This window comes from Macaca nemestrina, chromosome 11 (assembly GCF_043159975.1).
Source record: "Macaca nemestrina isolate mMacNem1 chromosome 11, mMacNem.hap1, whole genome shotgun sequence".
In the NCBI taxonomy this organism is placed as follows: domain Eukaryota; kingdom Metazoa; phylum Chordata; class Mammalia; order Primates; family Cercopithecidae; genus Macaca; species Macaca nemestrina.
The window spans coordinates 3652586-3678889 of record NC_092135.1 but is presented as its reverse complement, the minus strand read 5'-3'; the positions used below and the strand labels follow the sequence as shown (position 1 = coordinate 3678889).

The following is a 26304-nucleotide window of genomic DNA, read 5'->3' as shown; positions in this document are numbered from 1 at the left end:
AAAGAGACGTTCCCAAAAGAGTTAAGTTAGGAGCAAAGTTAATACTTGAACCCAAATCTGCTTCCAGGGTTTTTATGCCTTTCACTATACCTGCTTTGCATGTAAGTGAGGAGAATTTGGAGTGGGCGCTGAGTAGGGGCGGTGCTGCACGGCACTCACTGTTTCTGAGATGCTATGATGGGACAGATAACCGAGAATGAGACACTGGTGAATTCTGAAAGGAAGGTGTGCATCAGCAAAGGCCGCAAGGGAAGAGTGGAGGTTTGCTCACTCACCTTTATTTGGAAAGCCTTCCTCCCACATTCCCTAGCAATGCTAGGCAGTCCCAGGGGTTTGGATGGGGCTGGCTGCCCGTGGCCCCTGACCCAGGGGTTGGGGGCATTGTTGGGAGCAGAGTCCTCCATGGGACTTCTGCTAGAGCAATCAGTGCAGACATGCTCTTGTTTGTGGAGTGCAATCTGAAGGCCCCTGGAAGCTTGGGACTGCAGGCAGCTATCTGTCCAGAGACCACCTGATCGAGAAACCTCTGACACCCTCATGGGAGACGCCTGCCATCCAGCTGTGCCTAGAGGAGATCTACCACCCGCTCTGTAACTTTCAGTTTTGTGAATCAGCACATTCATTCTCTGTCTCTCTCTCTCCAAAGTGGCATTTAGCTTGATGGCTCAGGGCGTGGTCCTCAATCTTGCAGATTCAGATTCAGTTCTGGGACAGCCTCACTAAATTGCCCTTTTCCAGCCTATTTCCTCCCTGTTGACATTGGCAGGGTGCCTGGCAAGCCCAGCCCAGGCTCTTGTCTGTGATAGGTCTGTCACCCTTTAACTCTTTCCCAGGCTTCCCTTGTTTACATAACATGTTTCCAGCCAGAGGGGACAGCCGTAAACATCTTGAGGGCTGGGGTGGCGTCTGACTCATGGCTGGATTCCCCAAGCCAATGCAGAGCAGGAACCTAGTGACACTCAAACACGTTTAAGAGTAAATTTCTGTTTGAGTCACCAAAATAAAGAAATCCAGTCCCCAGTACCAAGAGAAATAAACCACAAAACACTTTGCCGAATGGAAACTTGTTCTGCAATGGTAAAGCATGACTTTAACTTTAGCCAAATTACTTCCCAGGGGTTAAACTGATTCATGATCTCACTGTCCACTGAAAAAAGACTCTTCTTAGTCTGTCTGAGCCGTTGTAATATAGATTAGGTGACTTGTACACAGCAGACATCTATTTATCCCGGGTCTGGAGGCTGCGCATCTGAGAACGGTACCGGCATGGTTGCGTTCTGGTGCGTGCTCCCTTCCAGGCTGCAGACAGCTGTCTTCTCACTGTGTCCTCACATGGTGGGAGGGCAAGTGAGCTTTCTGAGCCTTTTTAATAAGGGCACTAATCCTACTCATGAGGGCGCCACCCTCATGACCTAATCACCTCCTAAAGGACCCACCTCCTCATACCATCATCTTGGGAGTTAGGATTTTAACCAATTACATTTGGGGGACACAAACATTCAGACCACAGCAGTTGTGGTGCAGACTTTTCCAAGGCCTAGTGCCTCCTTCTGTCATCGTGCAGGTGCAGCCCGGAGCGGCAGGAGCTGTGGCCTGGCCCCTGTCCTGAGGAGCTCCCACTGGCTAGCCCCCCATTCCAGGTGGACCCTGATGCTTCACACAAGGTGCACGCACAGGACACGGGCACTTCATGGAGCAACGGACTTTTGTGTTAAAAAAAAATGAATTCCCTTGTAACAAATAGTGCACAGAGGCTTTTGTAGATTAAATAATTTGTAGTTTTCTTATAATTATGGCTTCTAAATTACCTAAAATCATTCATTCAAGGCTTGATTTTAATTCTGTCTTGAGAGTGTCAACTCTTTGACTTGAGACGCTGTAGGATGGGGTTTCATCTTGGGATTCTTTTCTTGGATATGTCATTTAAATTCTGATACTTATATTCCCTATTTGAAAACACATGATCAATGGCAATACCAATACCTGATTTGTGTGCAATACTTATAATTTACAACATGCATTATTTTAACGTACATTCTTTTCATGTGACCCTCTCAGCAACCCTTCGACGAGGCAAGTCAGAGACTAATTACTAGAGATTATTCAAGCGACTTGCTCCAAGTCATACAGTAGGCAGGCAGCCAAGATGACGAGTTTTCCCAACTCCTAGTCCCACGCTCTTTCCTCTCCCCTTACGTGTTCTGATAGAAATCAAACTTAGATTTGAAAATATCTTATTGATGTATTTCAACACCCCAGAATTTGTTGATACTGGAATCAATTTGCTGTGATCTGTGATTGTTGAGTTCTTTGTATGTGGAGGATACCAAGGTAAATTGACTAGAATGTGAGCTTGCCCACCCAGACACCAGTTCCCATGTCCTTTGTCTAGTGGTATAATTTCAAGTTCACTCTTTTTGGCGTACAGTTTTATGAGTTGTGAAAAACATATTCAGTTGTGTATCCACCACTACAGTCAAGATATAGAACAGTTCCATTACCTCAAAAAATTTTTTCAGGCCAGGCGAGGTGGCTCACGCCTGTAATCCCAGCACTTTAGGAGACCAAGCTGGGCAGATCACAAGGTCAGGAGATCGAGACCATCCTGGCTAACACGGTGAAACCATGTCTCTACTAAAAATACAAAAAATTAGCCAGGCGTGGTGGCAGGTGCCTGTGGTCCCAGCTACTTGGGAGGCTGAGGCAGGAGAATGGTGTGAACCCGGGAGGTGGAGCTTGCAGTGAGCTGAGATGGCGCCACTGCACTCCAACCTGGGTGACAGAGCGAGACTCCATCTCAAAAAAAAAAAATTTCATACTTTTTTGTCGTCAACCCCAGCTAGGCCCCTATAGTTTTGCCTTTCCCAAAGTATCTTATGCATGGAATCATCAGGAGACAACCTCCTGAATCAGGCTTCTGGCTCTTAGCATAATGCATTTGGGATTTACCATGTTATTTCATTTATCAGGATCTTGTCCCTTTTCATTGCTGAGTAGTATTTCATTATAGGAATGTACTCTCATTTGTGGATCATTCTGATCAACTCAGGACACTTGGATTGCTTCCAGTCTTGGCAACGATGAATAAAGTCCCTCTAAGCATTTATGTACAGGTTTTTGCATCACTAAAATACCTAGGAGTGAGAATGCTGGACTCATAGTACATTTTTATTCCCTCAACGCTTTCCTGCCCCGTTTAGGACTGATTTCATCATGTTTTGATCTCATCTTAGTCAACTAACGTGTCAGCCTTCAGCCCACAAGAGGCTACATGGCTTCCTGGCAAGGCGAGAGAAGACTGATTTCAGAACAGGGCGTGCACATTCCGGCTTCCAAGCCCTGCTGTCCCGTTCCTCGTTACTCAAGTAATGTCTGGTGTCTTCTCTGCCTGTTTAATGACTCCCATTACTGGGGCAGGTCAAGCTCCACTCCTTCAGGGAAGCTCCTACTGGCCACCTCACAGCACAGCACATGCCCTCTCTTTCCAAGTCACTTTGCGTCTGTCTTCTGCCATCCCACCTTGTGACATCTTTGAGACTGGTGTCTGTGTTTTTCTGCATTCAACCTTGAGGGTTTTGTAGGTACAGGGTTGGGATCCCCATTGCATAGGTGTGAAAATTGAGGCCAGAGAAGCTAAGTGACTAAGAGAAGGTAGCATTTGCTGATCACCCACTACCATATGCCATCAGGCCTCCCATTAACAGTCCATAGTCCCCTCTTCTTTAGATGCGAACACTGATTCTCAGAGAGGTGTAGTTATTTGCCCAAGTCACACAGCTGGGCACTGAAAGCTGATTTTATTTGGCTTCAAAGTTAGATCTGTCTGTGGCATATCTGGACTTCAAACACCCTGTAGCATGAGGCTGTAGTGCACTCGGCTTTAGAACAGACAGGGGCCTGTCCTCCCACACGCTCCAGGCTGCACCACCTTTTGGTTTTTAGGCTAACTCCTGACCTGGGCCCTCCCCACCTTCCAGGGCAGAGAGCGTACCAGGCTGACTGACGTTCTAGGCAAGAACATGGGGTGCCCAGGGATGACCATTGTGCTGGATATGGGAGCCAGGGTTCTGCCATCCCTGACTGCTATGGTCTGAATATATCCCTCCAAATTCATGCATTGGAAACTTAATCCCCAGTGCAGCAGTATTGGGAGGTGGGGCTTAATGGGAGGTGTTTAGATCATGAGGCTTCAGCCTCATGAATGAATTAATACTGCTATGAAAAAAGGGTTTGTAGGCCAGGTGCAGTGGCTCACGCCAGTAATTCCAGCACTTTGGCAGGCCAAAGCAGAAGGGTGTCTTGATGCCAGGAATTCTAGACCATCCTGGGCAACACAGTGAGACCTCATTAAAAAAAAATTAGCCCAGCATGGTGGCACATGCCTGTAGTCCCAGCTACTCGGGAGGCTGAGGCAGGAGGATTGCTTCAGCCCAGGAGTTTGAGGCTGCAGTGAACCGTGATTGTGCCATTACACTTCAGCCTGGGCAACAGAGCAAGACCCCGTCTCTAAAAGTAAAAATAAAGTTTGAAAAATAATTTGTGGGAGTGGTTTCACCTCTTCTGCCTTCCACCCTGTGAGGACGCAGAAAGAAGGCCCTCCTCTGAGGCTGGTGCCTTAATCTCGGACTTCCCAGCCTCTAGAACTGTGAGAAGGTAAATTTCTGTTCCTTAAAAAAATGACTCAGTCTGGCCTGGGGCGATGGCTCACGCCTGTAATCCCAGCACTTTGGGAGGCTGAGGCGGGTGGATCACGAGGTCAGGAGATCAAGACTGTCCTGACTATCATGGTGAAACCCCGTCTCTACTAAAAATACAAAAAAAAAAAAAAAATTAGCCAGGCGTGGTGGCGGGCGCCTGTAGTTCCAGCTACTCAGGAGGCTGAGGCAGGAGAATGACGTGAACCCTGGAGGCGGAGCTTGCAGTGAGCGGAGATCGCGCCACTGCACTCCAGCCTGGGCAACACAGCAAGACTCCGTCTCAAAAAAAAAATGACTCAGTCTTTGATGTCCTGTTATAGTAGCACAAACAGACTAAGCTAGTGCCCTTTCCCTTCCCAAGTGCCCAGGGACAGGCTTCCAGAGGAGCCTAGCAGCAACCTGGGAGCCCCGGGGTTTGCAGTGTTGGGTGCTCCCAGGACAGCTGTGTCTGCAGGAAATTGGAGGAGGATAAAATATTCTGGCTTACTTTCTATTCAGTCACCTTCTACGGCTCAGGCCTTTTATATCTACCATTGCATTCTTTTACCTATAATCTTTGTAAAGACCACAGTCCCCCACCTAGAAGTGAGAATCAAAATCAATATCTCTCCATAAAATCACCTTGACTCTACAGCAGCCTGATATCTTTGTTAGGCCAGTGGGAAAAGCTACATAGGTTTCCACCATCCATGAAAGTCTTCTCAGCCTTAGGCTGGGCCCTGAAGATAGAGAGTTAGGTGCTGAAATGTGCATAGATGAAGGTAAGCCACCAGCAGGGTGAGCCAGATCCACTAACAACTCAACTGGCCTCCTTTGAACTATGAAATGAAAAGTGTTATAATAATAACTATCATTTATTGTGCATTTACGATATACCAGGCATTATGCAAAACACTACAGTTTGTCAATTAATTCTCATAAAAGTCCTATGAGGCAAACGTTCCTATTTTATGTTTTGTAGATGGAGAAAAATAACACAGAGGCTCATTAGCCTGACCATGGCCCCGGTCAATAAGCAGTACAGTCAAACTTCAAACCCAGGTCTCGGGCTCCAAGCCTAGACATTTAGCAAACACTGTGTACTCACAGCTAAGCTTTCATACCAGAGCACTGGGGGCAATGTATGGGGAATAAATGGTCTCTTCAAAAATACCCTAGCATTCTGTGATGCAATATAGTGTGACTGAAAAAAACAGTAGTGTAGGAATTGGAAGACTGGATCTTAGTTTGTGGCAGGGCTGTACCTTACTATATGACCTTGGGGAAATCACCCAAACTCCTTTTGCCTCCATTTCCTATTTGATTTCTCCATTATAAGGTCAGAGCACAAGGAAGATCCGAAGAACATATCTAAATTCCAAAATGAAATCTGAACATCTCTCTGAGAAAACCTTCTTTTTTTTTTTTTTTTTTTTTTTTTTTTGAGTCGGAGTCTTGCTCTGTCACCCAGGCTGGAGTGCAGTGGCATGAACTCAGCTCACTGCAAGCTCCGCCTCCCGGGTTCAAGCGATTCTCCTGCCTCAGCCTCCCGAGTAGCTGGGACTAGAGGCGTGTGCCACCTCGCCCGGCTAATTTTTGTATTTTTAGTAGGACGGGGTTTCACCATATTGGCCAGGCTGGTCTCGAACTCCTGACCTCATGATCCGCCCACCTCAGCCTCCCAAAGTGGTGGGATTACAGGTGTGAGCCACCGTGCCCAGCTGAAAACCTTCTTTAAGATGAGAAACTTGTGAGGCAGTAGAACATCTCATCATTAATAAAGATTGACTGTGGAAATATTTTAAGAAAAAAAAAAATCCAGATAAGAAACTGGAAGGAGTAAAAGATCATTTGTTTACACCCAACACATGACTTTCCTAGCAAGTACTCCTACCCGGGACAACCCCACACTCCGTGGAAGAGGCAGAAACACAGACAAGAGTGTGCCTCAAATGGCTCCGAATGCTGCCGGCATCCGGCAAGTGCTGCTGCTGACAAAAGAGCAGAGAGATGGGCTACAGGGTAGGCCAACCACTGTCTTGGAGCAGGGGTCCTGGTGGGAGGTGGGCACGTTACTGGGATGGATGACTTCCAACAGCACCTGTAATACGGAGAAGCTCTGCCCTTACAGCACTGAGCCCTCACTGTTCCCCATTTCTTCCTGGGCTCTCTCCTTGCTGGCCACTTCCAGGCAGAGGGGGAAAGCACCAAGAGCTTTTGAAAACCACACAATAGGTTCAAACCCTGAGCTTCTCAGTTACCAGCTATTGGGCTGGATACTTTAGTCGACCTCTCTGAGCCGCAGTCTCCTTGTGTGGCCCATGGAGATGGTAACAATTGAATGCTGGTAGAGGGCGCCCATAGACCCACAGAGTCATAGTTCATGATGAAGGACTGAAGGCTTCCCCCAAGGCCAGGTGCAAGACAGGCACCTCTGCTGTTGCCATTTCTATGCAACATTGTACTGGGATCCTAGCCAGGGCGAGTACAACAGCAAAAGAAATAAAAGAAATTAGTGTTGAAAAGGAAGAATTAAAACTTCAGTTTTGCAAACAACGTCATCTTGTATGTATAAAATTGTAAGAACCACCCACAAACACACATAAAATGCTGTTAGAGCCAATAAACAAGTTCAGCAAAGCTGCAGGACACACGGTCGGTAAACAATGTTGGTTGTATTTCCACACACTAACAATGAACAATCTGCAAATGAAATGAAGAAAATAACTTCACTTACAATAGCATCAAAAAATAAATAAAACACTTAAGAATAAATTTAACAAAAGAAGTACAAGACTTAGGCTTTGAAAGCCATGAAACATTGCTGAAAGAAATATTTTAAGACCTGCATTAATGGAAAGATATCTCATTTAATACATGAATTGGGAGACCTAATCTTATTAATCTTACTAATGCTCCTCAAATTGATATACTCATTCAATGTAATCCCTATCACAATTCCAGCTGCCCTTTTTGCAGTAATTGGCAATTTGATTCTAAAATATGTGTGGCAATCTAAGGGACCCAGAATAGCCAAAAACATCCTTGAAAAGGAAGAACAAAGTTGAAGGACTCATACGTCCTCATTTCAAAATTTTGCATCATAGCTACAATTCTCCAGATGATGTGGTACTGGCATACAGATAGACATCTACATCAGAGAAATAGAATTGAGAGTCCAGAATAACCCCATAAATCTATGATCAATTTCATTTATTTATTTATTTACTTTTTAGAGATGAGGTCTTGCTATGTTGACGAGGGTCATCTCGAACTCCTAGCCTCAAGCGATCCTCCCATCTTGGCCTCCCAAAGTGCTGGGATTACAGGTGTAAGCCATAACACCTGGCCCAATTTCATTTTTGACAAAGATGCCAACATAGTTAAATGGAGAAAGAATAGTCTTTTCAACAAATGGTACTGGGACGACTGGATATCCACACGCAAAAGAATGAGGTTGGGCTTCTACCTCATACTATATATAAAAATTAACTCAAAATAGACCAAAGGCCTAAATGTAAGAGACAAAACTATAAAATCCTTAGAAGAAAATGTAAGACTAAATGTTTGTGACCTTGGCTTACACAATGGTTTCTTACAAAACACTTAATGCACATACAAGAAAAGAAAGGCTAGGTAGGCGCAGTGGCTCACGCCTGTCATCCCAACAATTTGGGAGACCAAGGCGAGTGGATCACTTGAGGTCAGGAGTTCGAGACCAGTCTGGCCAACATGGCGAAACGCTGTCTCTACTAAAAATACAAAAATTAGCCAGGTGTGGTGGTGGGTGCCTATAATCCCAGCTACTGGAGAGGCTGAGGCACGAGAATTGCTTGAACCCAGGTGGCAGATGTTGCAGTGAGCTGAGATCGCACCACTGCACTCCAGCCTGGAAGACAGAGCAAGACTGTCTCAAAAAAAAAAAAAAAAAAAAAAAAAAAAAGGAAAGAAAGAAAAGAAAAAGTAGATAAATTGGAGCTCACTACAATTTAAAACTTTTGTGCTTCTGGGCCGGGCGCAGTGCTTCATGCCTGTAATCCCAGCACTTTGGGAGGCCGAGGCTGGTGGATCACGAGGTCGGGAGTTCAAGACCAAATTGGCCAACATAGTGAAACCTTGTCTCCACTAAAAAAATACAAAAAATGGCCGGGCGCGGTGGCTCAAGCCTGTAATCCCAGCACTTTGGGAGGCCGAGACGGGTGGATCACGAGGTCAGGAGATCGAGACCATCCTGGCTAACACGGTGAAACCCCGTCTCTACTAAGAAATACAAAAAACTAGCCGGGCGAGGTGGCAGGCGCCTGTAGTCCCAGCTACTCGGGAGGCTGAGGCCGGAGAATGGCGTGAACCCGGGAGGCGGAGCTTGCAGTGAGCTGAGATCCGGCCACTGCACTCCAGCCTGGGCTACAGAGCGAGACTCCGTCTCAAAAAAAAAAAAAAAAAAAAAAAAAAACGAAAAATTAGCAGGGCATGGTGGCGCGTGTCTGTAATCCAACTACTCAGGAGGCTGAGGCAGGAGAATCATTTGAACACGGGAGGTGGAGGTTGCAGTAAGCAGAGATCGTGCCATGGCACTCCAGCCAGGGTGACAGTGCGAGACTCTGTCTAAGAAAGAAAGAGAAAAAGAGAGAGGGAGATAGGAAGGAAGGAAGACAGGAAAGAAGGAGGGAAGGAAGGAAGGAAGGAAGGAAGGAAGGAAGGAAGGAAGGAAGGAAGGAAGGAAGGAAGGAAGGAAGGAAGGAAGGAAGGAGAGAGAGAAAGAAAGAAAGAAGAATGAAAGAAAGAGAAAGAAGGAAAAAGAAAGAAAGAAGAAAGAAAGAAAGAAAGAAAGAAAGAAAGAAAGAAAGAAAGAAAGAAAGAAAGAAAGAAAGAAAGAAAGAAAGAAAGAAAGAAAGAAAGAAAAAGAAAGAAAGAAAAGAAAGAAAGAAAAAAAGCCAACCAGACTTCCAGTTTTCAGTCTGGCGTGTAAAAAGTTCGGGATTCATCATTCCTACCCTAACAACAAGAAAGAAGCTTGACAAGCTGAAAATCAACCGCTCTTCTTAGATCCTGCAGATAATTGAGGTCATAGGGTAAATTACTGTCGTATAAATTGGAGAGACAGTGGCAGATACAGAGAATCATGACTTGATTCACTACTTGAGTGGAAGCTCAAGAGCAGAAACCTTTATGGGAACCGTACCAGGGAAGGAAAACTGAAAGTGCAATGGCTGAATTGCTGGAGGCTCTGTTTGGACTGCTTGAGAGTTAAAAACTCCAGGGAGTCCAGTCTTAGGAGGGCCCCAACACTTTTCTGAGTTTTACCTCCAGAAGACTTACCAGGTCATCAAGGTGAAGAGAAAAATCCCCTCATATTTCTGTCAGTGGGGAAGGTGAAATAAGCCAGGGGATTCTATTCTTAATAAGGCCTGCCCTCTAGAGAAATTATTTTACCAGAACTTAACTGAGGTTTTACTAATGCTAATTGTCCTGGGGAAAGGGAAATATCCTAGTCTAGTCCTTTCTAGCTATCCTGTCCCAACAAAGGGGGAGAAATGAGAAGTACTTGTGAAGGTCACAGCACAGGAACACAGGCTCATTAAAAGACTGAGACTTAATCAAAGAACTAGAGAAGGTTTCCTCTGCCCCCACATCTTACCAGCACATCAACAGGGCTTCTGTGCAACAGAGGAGACAAAACTAACATTAGAGGAACATTTAATACCTCTGATACAGCTACATCAAATAGTCAAAACAGCTTAACTCTTTGTCAAATACACATAAAGCATCATACCAAAGGCCTATTTACCTAGGTTCTTTTTCTTAGTACCTAATGTCTGGCTTCCAACAAAAAATTACAAAGCATCTTCTAAGACAAAAAATATTTTAAAGAAACAAGGTAAGCATCAAAACAAGATTCAGATATGGCAAAGATGTTGGGATTATCAGACTGTGAATTTAAAAGCACTATAATTAATATGCTAAGAGCTCTAATAGAAAAAATGAACCATACTCAATAAGAGATGGATACTGCAAGCATAGCAATGAAAACAATAAGGAAGAATCAAAAGGAAAGAAATGCTAGAAATAAAGAACACTGTAATGGAAATAATGCCTTTGATGGGCTTTTAAATAGACTGGACACATGGCAGGGTGCAGTGGCTCATGCCAGTAATCCCAGCACTTTGGGAGGCTGTGGAAGCCAGATTACCGAGGTCAGGATTTTGATACCAGCCTGGCCAACATGCTGAAACCCCGCCTCTACCAAAAATACAAATATAAGCTGGACATGGTGGCACATGCCTGTAATCCCAGCTACTCAGTAAGCTGAGGCAGGAGAATCGCTTGAACCTGGGAGGCAGAGGTTGCAGTGAACCGAGATCACGTTATTGCACTCCAGCCTGGGTGACAGAGCAAGATTCCATCTCAAAATAAATAAATAAATAAATAAATAAATAAATAAATAAATAGGCCGGGCGTGGTGGCTCACGCCTGTAATCCCAGCACTTTGGGAGGCCGAGGTGGGCGGATCACAAGGTCAGGAGATCGAGACCATGGTGAAACCCCGTCTCTACTAAAAATAGAAAAAATTAGCCGAGTGTGGTGGCGGGCGCCTGTAGTCCCAGCTACTCGGGAGGCTGAGGCAGGAGAATGGCGTGAACCCGGGAGGCAGAGCTTGCAGTGAGCCGAGATTGCGCCACTGCACTCCAGCCGGGGCGACAGAGCGAGACTCCGTCTCAAAAAAAAAAAATAAATAAATAAATAAATAAATAAATAAAACTGGACACAGCCAAAGAAAGAATCAGTGAGCTTGAAGATATGTCAATAGAAACTTCTAAAACTAAATGGTAAGAGAAAAAATAATTTTAAAAAGTAGAACAGAGCATCCAATAACTGTGGGACAATTTTAAACTGTGTAACATATGCATAATGAATATGAAAACAATAAAAAAGGAACAGAAAAAATATTTGAAGTAATAATGACTGAGAATTTTCCAAAACAAATGACAGACACCAAACCCCAGATTCAGGAAGCTCAGGAAATCAAACAGGATAAATACCAAAAAAGTTTACTCCTAGATATAGCATATTCAAACCACAGAAAATCAAAGACAAAGAGACAATTTTTAATTAAGTCAAAGAGAAAAAAACACTGTACCTATGAAGGAGCAAGTATAATAATTAATCATACTTCTCTTCATAGGCCATTCAAGTAAGAAGAGCTTGGAGCAAAATATTTTAAGTGTTGACAGAAACAACAACAACCACTGCCACCAGAATTCTCTACCCAGAAATATTATCCTTGAAAAGTAAAAGAGAAATAAAGACTTTCACAGGCAAACAAAATTGAGAAAACTTGTCACCAATTGACATACCTTGCAAGAAATGTTGAAACTCTTTAGAAAGAAAGAAAATACTATACATCAGTGATATGGTTAGGCTTTGTGTCCCCACCCAAATCTTATCTTGAATTGTAAGCCCCATTATCTCCACATGTCAAGGGAGAGACCAGGTGGAGATAAATGAATCATGGGGGCAGTTTCCCCCATGCTATTCTCATGATACTTAGTGAATTCTCATGAGACCTGATAATTTTATAAGGGGTTCTTCCCTCTTTGCTCGGCACTTCTCCTTCCTACCTCCTTGTGAAGAAGGCACCTTGCTTCGCCTTTGCCTTCTGCCACGACTGTAAGTTTCCTGAAGCCTCCCCAACCGTGCTGAACTGTGGGTCAATTAAACCTCTTTCCTTTATAAATTACCCAGTCTTAGGCAGTTCTTTACAGCAGTATAAAAGCAGACTAATACAGTAAATTGTTACCAGAAATGGGGTGCTACTATAAAGATACCAAAAATATGGAAGCAACTTTGGAATTGGGTAACAGGCAGAGGTTGGAACAGTTAAGAGGGCTCAGAAGATGACAAGAGGATGTGGGAAACTTTAAAACTTCCTAGAGACTTACTAAATAGCTTTGACTAAAATGCTGATAGTGATATGGACAATGAAGTCCAGCCTGAGGTGGTCTCAGATGGAGATAAGGAACTTGTTGGGAACTAAAATAGAGGTGACTCTTGCTATGCTTTCGTGAAGAGACTGGTGGCATTTTGCCCCTGGCCTAGAGATCTGTGGAATTTTGAACTTGAGAGAGATGATTTAAGGTGTCCAATGGAAGAAATTTCTAAGCAGCAAAGCATTCAAGAGGTAACCTGGGTGCTTTTAAAAGTGTTTGGTTTTATGCATTCCCAAAGAGATGGTTTGGAATTGGAACTTAATGTTTAAAAGGGAAGCAGAGCGTAAACGTTTGGACAATTTGCAGACTGATGATGCAATAGAAAAGAAAAACCCATTTTCTGAAGAGAAATTCAAACCGGCTTCAGAAGTATGCATAAGTGACAAGGAGCCAAATGTTAATCGCCAAGACAGTGGGGAAAATGTCTCCAGGACATGTCAGAGGTCTTCACAGCAGACCCTCCCATCACAGGCCTAGAGGCCTAGGAGGAAAAAATGGTTTTATGGGCTGGGCCCAGAGCCTTGCTGCTTTATGCACCCCTGGGACTTTGTGCCCTGCATCCCAGCTGTGGCTAAAAGGGGCCAAGGCACAGCTTGGGCCATGGCTTCAGAGGATGCAAGCCCTCGGCCTTGGTGGCTTACATGTGTTGTTGGGCCTGCAGGTGCACAGAAGTCAAGAACTGAGGTTTGGGGCCAGGCACAGTGGTTTATTCCTATAATCCCAGCACTTTGGGAGGCCAAGGGGGGTGGATCACATGAGGTCAAAAGTTCGAGACCAACCTGGCAAACACAGTGATACCCCATCTCTACTAAAAATACAAAAATTAGCTGGGTGTGGTGGTGTGTGCCTGTAGTCCCAGGTGCCTGGGTGTGGTGGTGTGTGCCTGTGGGCTGAGATGGGAGAATCACTTGAACCTGGGAAGTGGAGGTTGCAGTGAGCCAAGATTGCACCACTGCACTCCAGCCTGGGCAAGAGAGTGAGACTCTGTCTCAAAAACAAAAACAAAATTGAGGTTTGGAAGCCTCTACCTAAATTTTAGAGGATGTATTGAAATGCCTGGATGACCAGGTAGAAGTTTGCTGCAGGGGCAAGGCCTTCATAGAGAACCTCTGCTAGGGTAGTGCAAAAGGGAAACATAGGGTCAGACCCCTGACAGATTCCCCACTGGGGCACTGCCTAATGGAGCTGTGAGAAGAGGGCCACCATCCTCCAGACCCCAGAATGGTAGGTGCACTGACAGCTTGCACCACGTACCCAGAAAAGCCACAGACACTCCATGCCAGCCCAAGAAAGCAGCTGGGAAGAGGCCTGTTGCATCAGCATGACCTGGATGTGAGACATGGAGTCAAAGGAGGACATTTCAGAGCCTTAAGGTTTGACTGCCCTGCTGGATTTCAGACCCGCATGGGGCCTATAGTCCCTTTGTGTTGGCCAAAAGGAAAGTATAATGGGTATACTTACCCAATGCCTGTACCCACATTATGTCTATGAAGTACCTAATTTGCTTTTGACTTTACAGGCTCATAAGCAGAAGGGACTTCCCTTGTCTCAGATGAGACTTTGAAGTTGGACTTTTGGGTTAATCCTAGAATGAATGAAGACTTTGGAGGACTGTTTGGAAGGCATGATTGGCTTTGAAATGTGAAAGGGACATGAGATTTGGGAGGGGCCAGGGGTTTTTGCCCCTCCTGATATGATTAAGCTTTCTGTCCCCTCCACTCAAATCTCATAGTGAATTGTAATCCCCATAATCCCTACATGTCAAAGGAGAGACCAGGTGGAGATAATTGAATCATGGGAGCTGTTTCCCCCATGTCGTTCTCAAGATAACGAGTGAGCTCTCATGAGATCTGATGGTTTTATAATGGGTTCTTCCCCCTTTGCTTGGCACTTCTACTTCCTGCCGCCTTGTGAAGAAGGTGCCTTGCTTCCCTCTTTGCCATCTGCCATGATTATAAGTTTCCTGATGCCTACCCAGCCGTGCTGAACTGTGAGTCAATTAAACCTCTTTCCTTTATAAATTACCCAGTGTTTGGCACTTCTTTATAGCAGTATGAAAATGGACTAATACAATCAGATACTCAGATCTACATAAATAATGAGTATTACAGAAGGAACATATGAAGATAAGGTAAAATCTCTTATATTTCTTATTCTTAATTGATCTAACATAACAGTTTGCTCAAAACAAAAAGCAACAGAGTAGCCAATGATTGTAGCTTATGGATAAGTGAAATTAATGACAGCAATGTCATAAGATATGAAAGAAAATAATTATGAATATTCAGTGGTTAGGTACTTGCACTACCTGTGAAGGGGTAGAGTATTATTTGAAAGATGATTTGGATTCATTGTAAATGTGTGTTGCAATCTCAAGGGCAGCCACTAAAAAGGCAAACAAAAAAACATAATTTAGCCAGGTGTGGTGGCTTATGCTTGCAATTCCAGCATTTTGGGAGGCCAAGGTAGGCAGATCACTTGAGGTCAGGAGTTCGAGACCAGCCTGACCATCGTGGTGAAACCCTGTCTCTACTAAAAGTGCAAAAATTAGCCAGGCATGGTGCAGCACCTGTAATCGCAGCTACTTGGCAGGCTGAGGCAGGAGAATTGCTTGAGCCCAGGAAGGAGAGGTTGTAGTGAGACAAGATTGTGCCGCTACAGCCTAGATGATAGAGCAAGACTCTGTCTCAAAAAGGAAAGTATAATTTATATGCTAAGAGAGGAGAGAAAATGGAATTATATAATACTCAATTAAAACCAGAGAAGGAGCTGGGGGTGGTAGCAACACCTGTAATCCCAGCACTTTGGGAGAACAAGGCAGGAGGATCACTTGAGGCCAAGAGTTTGAGACCAGCCTGAGCTCATTCAACAAAGTGAGACCCTATCTCTACAAAAAATTAAAAAGCCACACATGCACACACATACAAACACACACACACACACACACACACACACACACAGCAGAGAGAGAGAGAGAGAGAAGTCAGGAAAAGAGTGGAACAACAACAAAAAGAAAGAACAGGGCCAACAAATAGAAAATAGTAACAAATTATATTAGTCTGTTCTCCTGCTCCTATAGGACATACCCAGAACTGGTTAATTTATGAAGGAAAGAGGCTTAATTGGCTCATAGTTCTGCAGGGCTGGGGAGGCCTCAGGAAACTTACAATCATGGCAGAAGGGAAAGCAAACACATCCTTCTTCACATGGCAGGAGGAAGGAGAAGTGCAGAGCAAAGTGGGGGAAGTCCCTTATAAAATCATCAGATCTCATGAGAACTCACTCACTATCACAGGACCAGCATGGAGGTAACTTCCCCATGATTCAATTACCTCCCACTGGGTCCCTCCCATGACACATGGGGTTATGGGAGCTAGAGTTCAAGATGAGATTTGGGTGGGGACACAGCCAAATCATATCATTCTGTCCCTGGCTCTTCCCAAATCCCATGTCCTCACATTTCAAAACACAATAATGCCCGTCCAACTGTCCCCTTAAGTCTTAGCTCATCCCAGCATTAACCCAAAAGTCCAAGTCCAAAGTCTCATCTGAGACAAGACAAATCCCTTCTGCTTCTGAGCCTAAATTGAAAGCAAGTTAGTTGCTTCCTAGGTACAATGGGGATACAGGCAATGGGTAAATACACTTGTACCAAATGGGAGAAATTGGCCAATACATAGGGGCCACAGGCCCCATGCAAATCCGAAATCCAATAGGGCTGTCATTAAACCTTAAAGTTCCAAAATGATCTTCTTTGACTCCAAGTTTCACATCCAGCTCATGCTGATGCAAGTGGTGGGCTCCTGTCTCCTTGGGCAACTCTGTCCCCAGGATTTTGCAGGGTGCAGCCTCCCTTCCAGCTGCCTTCAGGGGCTGGTGTTGAGTGTCTGCAGCTTTTCCAAACACAGAGTGCAAGCTGTCAGTGGATCTACCATTCTGGGTTCTGGAGTATGGTAGCACTCTTCTCACAGTTCAACTAGGCAGTGCCCCAGTGGGGACTCTGTGTGGGGGCTCTGACCCCACATTTCCCTTCCACACTCTCCTAGCAGAGGTTCTCCATGAGGGCTCTGCCCTGCAGCAAACTTCTGACTGGACATCCAGGTGTTTCCATACATTCTCACAAATCTAGGCAGAGGTTCCTGTATTAGTCTGTTTTTATGCTGCTGATAAAGACATACCACAGACTGGGTAATTTATAGAGAAAAAAGGTTTAATGGACTCACAGTTCCACGTGGCTGGGGCGGCCTCACAATAGTGGCAGAAGGCAAAAGGCACCGCCTTACATGGTGGTGGCAAGGGAGAAGATGACAGCCAAGAGAAAAGGGAAACTCTTTATGAAACCATCAGATCTAGTGAGACTTATTCACTAACACGAGAACATTATGGGGGAAACTGCCCCCATGATTCAATTATCTCCCTCTGGGTACCTCCCATAACATGTGGAAATTATGAGAGCTACATTTCAAGATGAGATTTGGGTGGGAACACAGCCAAACTATATCAGTTCCCAAACCTCAATTCTTGACTTCTGTGTACCCACAGGCTCATCACCATGTGGAAGCTGCCAAGGCTTGCGGTTTGCACCCTTTGAAGCCACAGACCAAGCTGTACCTTCACCCCTTTTAGCCATGGGGATGCAGGGCATCAAGTCCCAAGACTGCACAAAGCAGCAAGACCTTGGGCCCGGCCCATGAAACCATTTTTTTTCCTCCTTGATCACCAGGTCTGATGGAAGGGGCTGCTATGAATACCTCTGACATGCCCTTGAGACATTTTCCCCATTGTCTTGGTGATTAACATTTGACTCGTTGTTATTTATGCAAATATCTGCAGCCAGCTTGAATTTCTCCCCAGAAAATGCATTTTTCTTTTCTATTGCATCATTGGATAGCAAATTTTCCAATCTTTTATGTTCTGTTTCCTGTTGAATGCTTTGCTGCTTAGAAATTTATTCTGCCAGATACTCTAAATCATTTCTCTCAAGTTCAAAGTTCCACAGATCTCTAGGGCAGGGCCAAAATGCTGCCAGTCTCTTTGCATAGCAAGATTGACCTTTACTCCAGTTCCCAACAAGTTTTTCATCTCCATCTGAGATCACCTCAGCCTGAACTTCATTGTCCATATCATTATCAGCATTTTGGTCAAAGCCATTCAACAAGTGTCTAAGGAGTTCCAAACTTTCCTACCTCTTCGTGTCTTCTGAGCCCTCCAAGTCTCTAGGAAGTTCCAAACTTTCCCACATTTTTCTGTCTTCTTCTGAGCCCTCCAAACTGTTCCAATCTCTGCCTGTTACCCAGTTCCAAAGTTTCCACATTTTCAGGTATCTTTATAGCAGCATCCCACTCCTGGTACAAATTTATTGTATTAGTTTGTTCTCATGCTGCTATAAGGACATACCTGAGACTAAGTAATTTCTGAAGGAGAGAGATTTAATTGACTGATAGTTCCACAGGGTTGGGGAGGCCTCAGGAAACTTACAATCATGGTGGAAGGGGAAGCAATCATGTCCTTCTTCACATGGCAGCAGGAAGGAGAAGTGTAGAGTGAAGGCGGGGAAGCCCCTTTTAACACCATCATATCTTGTGAGAACTCACTCACAATGACAAGGACAACATGGAGGTAACTGCCACCATGATTCAATTACCTCCCACCAGATCCCTCACACAACATATGGAGATTATGGCAACTACAGCTCAATATGAGATCTGGAAGGGGACACAAAGCCAAACCATATCACAAAGGTAGTAAGATATTAATAGAACTATGTAAGTAATCATAGTAGGCCAGGCATGGTGGCTCATGCCTGAAAACCAGCACTTTGAGAGACCAAGGCAGGTGGATTGTTCGAGCTCAGGAGTTTGAGACCAGCCTGGGCAACAGGGTGTCTCTACAAAAAATACAAAAAAACCAGCTGGTGTTAGTTTGCATGGTGGTGCATGCCTGTAGTCCCAGCTACTTCAGAGGCTGAGGTAGGAGGATTGCTTGAGCCCGGGAGATTGAGGCTGCAGTGAGCTGAGACTGTGCCACTACACTCCAGCCTGGGTGATAGAGTGAGACCTTGTCTCAAAAAATCATCATCATCATCATCATGTTCAACATTAATAATAAATAATGAAAGCAGAAATTAATGAGATAAAGAATTTTAAAATAATAGATCCAATTAAAATCTATAATTTGGGGGGAAAATAACAAAATAGACAAATTACGACCTATATTTACTCAAGAAAAAGTACAAATGCACAAAATAAGAAATATCAAATGGGGAAATAACCATTGAAACAGAAGATATTTTTCGGCCGGGCGCAGGGGCTCAAGCCTGTAATCCCAGCACTTTGGGAGGCCGAGACGGGTGGATCACGAAGTCAGGAGATCGAGACCATCCTGGCTAACACAGTGAAACCCCGTCTCTACTAAAACTACAAAAAACTAGCCGGGCGAGGTGGCGGCGCCTGTAGTCCCAGCTACTCGGGAGGCTGAGGCAGGAGAATGGCGTAAACCCGGGAGGCGGAGCTTGCAGTGAGCTGAGATTTGGCCACTGCACTCCAGCCTGGGCGACAGAGCGAGACTCCGTCTCAAAAAAAAAAAAAAAAAAAAAAAAAGAAACAGAAGATATTTTTCAAAACCTAAGGGACTACTTTTCAGACCTCTGTGAAAAATACTGACGATCTATATGAGGTGGATAACCTTAAGGGAAATAGAATGTATTAAAACAGAATGACCCCATTTAGAGACAGTTTAAACAGACTAATTGACTTGGAAGAAACAGAGATAATTATCAAGGTACTTCCACATTAAAAAAAAAAAAAAAGAAAGAAACCCTCTTGGTTTCACAAGTTTATTCTGCCAAACCTTCAAAGACCAGGCAGTTACAGTACTTCCCAAGTTTTTCCAGATCACTGGGAATGAAGGAACATTCCTGAACTGTTTTTATAAAATAAGTATAGCATTAACACCTAAACTTGACAAAAACAGCAAAAAAAGAAATCTACAGATACCACTTATGAATATTGATGCAAAAGTTCTAAATAAAACACTACTTAACAGAATACACCACCACACTATGAAAATGATACAACGTAATGAAGTGGGATTTATTCCTGGAATACACACTGACTTGACTAAATATTAATAAGTGAACTAACACACTGTATTTACAGATCTAAGGAGAAAGATCTTATGTTTATTTCCACAGATGCTTTTAAAAAGCCTTTTCAAATTCCTTACCTACTCCCGTTTAAAAAAACTCAAGAGTGTGTAATTTTTTGTTTTTTAGTAGAGAGAGGGTTTCACCATGTTGCCCAGGCTGGTCTGGACCTACTGGACTCAAGTGATCCACCTGCCTCAGCCTCCCAAAATCCTGGTGTTACAGGTGTGAGCCACACCCCCTCTCTACTAAAAAAATATATATAAATAAAAAATAAAAATTAGCCAGGACTACAGAAGGTGTGCACCTATAGTCCCAGCTACTCAGGAAGTGGAGGCTGCAGTGAGCCATGACTGTGCCAATCACTCTAGCCTGGGTGACAGAGTGAGATCTTGTCTCAAGAAAATGAAAAAGAAAATAAAATTTTAAAACTCAAGAAATGGCTGGGAATGGTGGCTCATGCCTGTAATCCCAGCACTTTGAGAGGCCAAGGCGGGTGGATCACTTGAGGTCAGGAGGTCAAAACCAGCCTGGCCAACATGGCGAAACCCAGTCTCTACTAAAAATATAAAAATTAGTCAGGTGTGGTGGAGCGCACCTGTGGTCCCAGCTACTCTGGAGGCTGAGGCAGGAGAAGAGCTCGAACCTGGGAGGCGGAGGTTGTAGTGAGCCAAGATGGCACCACTGCACTCCAGCCTGGGTGACAGAGTGAGACTGTCTCAAAAAAATAAAAATAAAAATAAAACCCTCAAGAAAATAGGAAGTTATATTAGAATATTTTTAGAGACAGGGTCTCACTCCGTTGCCGAGGCTGGAGTGCAGTGCTGTCAGCATAGCTCACCGAAATCTCCAGATCCTGGGTTTAAGCAATCCTCCCACTTAGGCCTCTCGAGTAAATGGGACTACAGACACACACCACCACACTCAGTAATTTTATTTTTAATGTTTTTGTAGAGACAGGGTCTCGCTATGTGGCCCAGGCTACTCTTAAAATTCTGGCGTCAAGCGATCTTTCCACCATGACCTCCAAAAGTGCTGGTATTACAGGCATGAGCCACCGCACTTGACCTATCCTTTATTAACATGTAAATACACATATGTGCGCTTTCATACACACACATTCCCACCCCCACACATACACTTTTAGTGAAAAAGCCACCAACGCTTTAATGGGGAAGCCCCAGAAACTTTCCACTAAAATCGAGAACAAGATGAATTGTCCCACCATCTCCACTACTAATCAACATTACACTAGAGATATAAGCTCCGTGCAATTAGACAAGAAGAATCAGTAAGATGCATGAGATTTGAAAAAGTAAAACTATATCTAGCAGAGGATATGAGTGTACTTACAAAACAAAACCCTAGGATATCAATAAAACTAACAATTTAATAAGGTAAAATTATCATATAGAACTTGATAGCCTTCATATACACAAATGATAACCAGTTAGAGTATATAATGGCACAGAAAATGCCATTTATATGGCGACAAAGAAGATAAAGTATTTAGGAATAAGTACTAATAGGAAATGTACACAGTCCACATGAAGAAAACCTTAAAAACATGAAAGTGTTCTTGAACAAATTGAAAGACATTTGTTGTTCTCAGAATGACTCAACGTAACAAAAACGTCAGGTCTCCCTAAGTTAACTTATAACTTTAATGTAATCCCAATAAAAAACACCAACAAGCTTTTTGAAAAAATGGAACTAGACAAGTTGATACTAAACTTCACATGGAAAAATAAACATGTAATTTAAGAATAGCCAGGAAATCACTAAAAAGGAAAAGCAATGAAGGTGACTAGCCCAATCAGACGCTGGAGCATACTATAAAACCTCTATAATTAAAACGATGTAGTACTAGCACTTGAACAGGTACGCAAGCCTATTATAGTTTGCCAAGTCTGTCGCAGAAAAACCAGAAATAATTTAAAATACATGTGGAACTTTAGTGTATGATAAAGGTAGCAACTCAAATCACTAGGGCAAAAATGCACTTTCAAATAAATGATGCTGGGACAATTGGTTTGCCATTTGGGGGAAAAGATGAAATTGAGCTCCACTTCATCACAGCTATTGAAAAATAAACTCCAGATGATCAGGGATCTAAATGGAAAATACATTCCCACACGTATTAGGAGAAAACGAGGTGAATTTCTCTTTAAGAGGGAAATTCATATAGGAAAAGACATTCTTGGCCGGGCGCGGTGGCTCAAGCCTGTAATCCCAGCACTTTGGGAGGCCGAGACAGGCGGATCACAAGGTCAGGAGATCGAGACCATCCTGGCTAACACGGCGAAACCCCGTCTCTACTAAAAAAAACCACAAAAAATTAGCCGGACGAGGTGGCGGCGCCTGTGGTCCCAGCTACTCAGGAGGCTGAGGCAGGAGAATGGCGGGAACCCGGGAGGCGGAGCTTGCAGTGAGCTGAGATCCGGCCACTGCACTCCAGCCTGGGCGACAGAGCGAGACTCTGTCTCAAAAAAAAAAAAAAAAAAAAGGAAAAGACATTCTAATTATGACTCAAAATCCAGATTCACTAAATGCACTAAAAACATTGATAAAACTGATTAAATTAAAACAAAAAACAAGGGTTTTCGGCAGAGCAAATATCACCATAAGCAAAGTAAAAAGACAGCCAGCACACTGGGAGAAAATATTTACAATATATATTACCCCTGAAAGCCAATGGAGAGGCTGGGTACTGTGGCTCACACCTGTAGTACTCAGCACTCTGAGAGGCTGAGGCAGGTGGATCTCTTGAGCCCAGGAGTTCGAGATCAGCCTGGGCAACATGATGAGAACTTGTCTCTACAAAAAAATATATATATAAAAATAATTAGCCAGGCATGGTGGCACACATCTGTGGTTCAAGCTACGTGGGAGGCTGCTGTGGGAGGATCGCCTGAGCCCAGGAGGTGGAGGCTGCAGTGAGCTGTGATAGTGCCACTGCACTCCAGTCTTGGTGACAGAGTGAGACCCTGTCTCAAAATAAACACATAAATGAATAAAGGTTTATTTTTAAACGTTTTTATTTACTTATATTTTGTTTTTCATTTTTAGAGATGAGGGTCTTGCTATGTTGCCCAGGCTGGAGTCCTATGGCTATTCACAGGTGCCATCTCACCATCTTTGAGCACTACAGCCTCAAACTCCTGACCCAGGCAATCCTCCCATCTCCCAGGTAGCTGAGACCACAGACATGTGCCACTGCGCTCAGCTTAGATTTTTTTAACCAGATAGAAAAAAATGGCAAAAGATAAGAATGGGGAATTTATACACACACACACACAGACACACACACACACACACATACACACACATATGAAAGATTTCTCAATCTAATTCATAAAAGAAATGTTGGCTGGGGGCGGTGTCGCAAGCCTGTAATCCCAGCACTTTGGGAGACTGAGACGGACGGATCACGAGGTCAGGAGATCGAGACCATCCTGGCTAACACGGTGAAACCCCGTCTCTACTAAAAAATACAAAAAACTAGCCGGGCGCGGTGGCGGGCGCCTGTAGTCCCAGCTACTCAGGAGGCTGAGGCAGGAGAATGGCGGGAACCCGGGAGGCGGAGCTTGCATTGAGCCGAGATCTGGTCACTGCGCTCCAGCCTGGGCTACAGAGCAAGACTCCGTCTCAAAAAAAAAAAAAAAACAAAGTGAAAGTTCAAGGCCAGGAGTCGCCACCTCCCACTTCTCGCAGTCCTGGGAGCATAGCAGAAGTCTATGCAGAAGTCTTTTCTTTCTTTTCTTTCTTTCTTTCTTTCTTTCTCTCTCTCTCGCTTGCTTGCTTGCTTGCTTGCTTTCTCTTTCTTTCTTTCCTTCCTTCCTTCCTTCTTTCTTCCTTCCTTCCCTTCCTTCCTTCTTTCCTTTCTTTCTTTCCTTCTTTCTTTCTTTCCTTCTTTCTTTCTTTCCTTCTTTCTTTCTTCTTTCTTTCTTTTCTTTCTTTTTTTTAAAAATGAACAGTAAACCATACAAATTGCCCACATAGGATGGAGACCTACATCATCCACCAAGAGTGGAAAATGTATGAACCCCACAGACCGAGTCCAAAAGGAATCCCAGAAGAAAATTAAAGAACAAAAAACAGCACATGATGGTTTGAGCTGCAGTGCTTGTTGTTGTTGTTGTTGTTTGGTTTGGTTTTGGTAATTTTGAGATGGAGTTTTTTGCTCTTGTCACCCAGGCTGGAGTGCAGTGGCTCACTGCAACCTCCACCTCCAGTAGCTGGGATTACAGGCATGCACCACCACACCTGGTTAATTTTTGTATTTTTAGTAGAGATGAGGTTTCACCATGTTGGCCAGGCTGGTCTCGAACTCCTGACCTCAGGTGATCTGCCCACTTTGGCCTCCCAAAGTGCTGGGATTATAGGCGTGAGCCACCGTGCCCGGCCAGAGCTGCGGTTTTTAAAATGAAGGATCCCAAACGGATTATCTGGGGCATGGATAAATTGGATGAAATGGAGTTGAACCGGCTGCAACAGCCACAATTAAATGAGCAAGTACTGAAAAACAAGCTTAAAAAACTGTGTGAAACCTTTGAACATATTTTACAACTCTATGAAAAAGAAAATCCAGGTATTTGCAAGGACTTGAGAAAGCTAGAAGTAGAGTATGAACAGAAGAGGGCTCAACTTAGCCAACATGTTGATGCCGTCGAGAATGCTCAGCATGTAGAAGTGGAGAGCGTTCCTTTGAAAGATACGCCGCATGCTCCTTCCAACATTTCGATCCAGGACATTCCACTCCCTGGTCCCAGCCACTCTCCATCCTTAAGAGAACTGCAGCCTGTGGACCTCCATATCCTGGGTCCAACTCGGGCAGTTTCTATCCTTCCTCTTCTTGGGCATAACGTTCCACGTTTGCCCCTTGGCAGAAAGCCGCCTGGCCCTCCCCCAGCCCACCTCCTCCTCAAGTCGTGCACATGTATAGCCGTAAAGTGGGTTTGCCCTGGATCTTCCCCCTCGTAGGTGAGATGAAGAAGACGTGTTATATAGTCCTGAACTTGCCCGGCAAGGTCATGATGATGCTGTTTCTAGCACCAGTGAAGATGATGGCCCTTCTGAGGACAAGGACCAACATAAGCATGGTAACAATACTGATGATGGTGACACCAACAGATCAGATGGAGAAAGTGGGGGGATGAATTGTGCACCGTGATGATGGTGAGAGAGACAGCAGTGAAGAAAAGAACTCAGGTCTGAGTATACAGTTCGCAGATATGCCTGGAAAATCAAGAAAAAGAAGAACGTGAAGGAGTTAACTCTTCTTCAAGCCATGATGCTTCCTATGGCAGGTCAAGAAATTCCTGAGGAGGGACCAGAAGTAGAGGAATTTTCAGTGGACGATGACGGAGATGATTCTGATAACTCTGAATCAGAAAAACAATCACGAGAACAGCATAAAGAAGAATCTCACTCTGATGGCACATCCACTGCTTCTTCACAGCGGCAGGCTCCGCCCCAGTCTGTTCCTCCGTCTCAGATACAAATACATCCCATGCCAGGACCACCATCTCTTGGACACCACCTGCTCCACCATTACGGCCTCCTGGGCTACCTCCTCCATTCCTGAGATCACCTGGAATGCCAGGATTCCGAGGGCCTTTACCCAGCTTTTACCTCCAGGACCAACACTAGCCCAACCCTCTGGCCCTCCCCCAGGTCCACCTCCAGGTCTGCCTCCTGGTCCCCCTCCTAGGGGACTCCCACCAAAAGTACCTCCCCCCCCACCTCTGGGTGTTCCTCCACCTCGTCCCGGCATGATGCGCCCACCTTTGGTGCCTCGGCTTGGACCTGCCCCCTCTGGGCTTTTCCCACCAGCTCCCTGGCCAAATCCTGGGGTTTCAAGTGCTCCACCCAACTTGATTCAGTGGCCCAAGACAGATGATATGAGTGCAGCCACCATTGAGAAGAAGCCACAGCAACCATCAGTGTCAAGCCACAGATCACTAATCCCAAGGCAGAGATTACTCAATTTGTGCCCACTGCACTGAGAGTACGTCGGGAGAATAAAGGGGCTACTGCTGCCCTCCAGAGAAAGTCAGAGGGGCCAGGTGTGGTGGCTCATGCCTGTAATCTCAACACTTTGGGAGGCCAAGGTGGGGGGATCACTTGACGTCAGGAGTTTGAGATCAACCTGGCCAACATGGCAAAACCCCGTCTCTACTAAAAGTACAAAAATTAGCCAGGCATGGTGATGCACACCTGTAATCCCAGCTACTCAGGAGGCTGAGGCAGGAGAATGGCTTGAACCCAGAAGGTGGAGGTTGCAGTGAGCCAAGATTGCAACACCGCACTGCAGCCTGGGCAACAGAGTGAGACTTTGTCTCAAAAAAAAAAAAAAAAAAGGAAGTGAGAGGATGATTCTGCGGTGCCTCTTTCCAAAGCAGCACCCAAATCTGGTCCTTCGGTTCCTGTCTCAGTACAAACTAAGGATGATGTCTAAGAGGCTTTCATGAAAGAGATGCAAGGGCTACTGTGA

General features: G+C 44.6%; 1 pseudogene; it reads left to right on the top strand.

Annotated features, from left to right (window-relative positions):
- Positions 1-3271: 3271 nt before the first annotated feature.
- Positions 3272-26304, top strand: LOC105492635 (WW domain-binding protein 11-like; annotated as a pseudogene).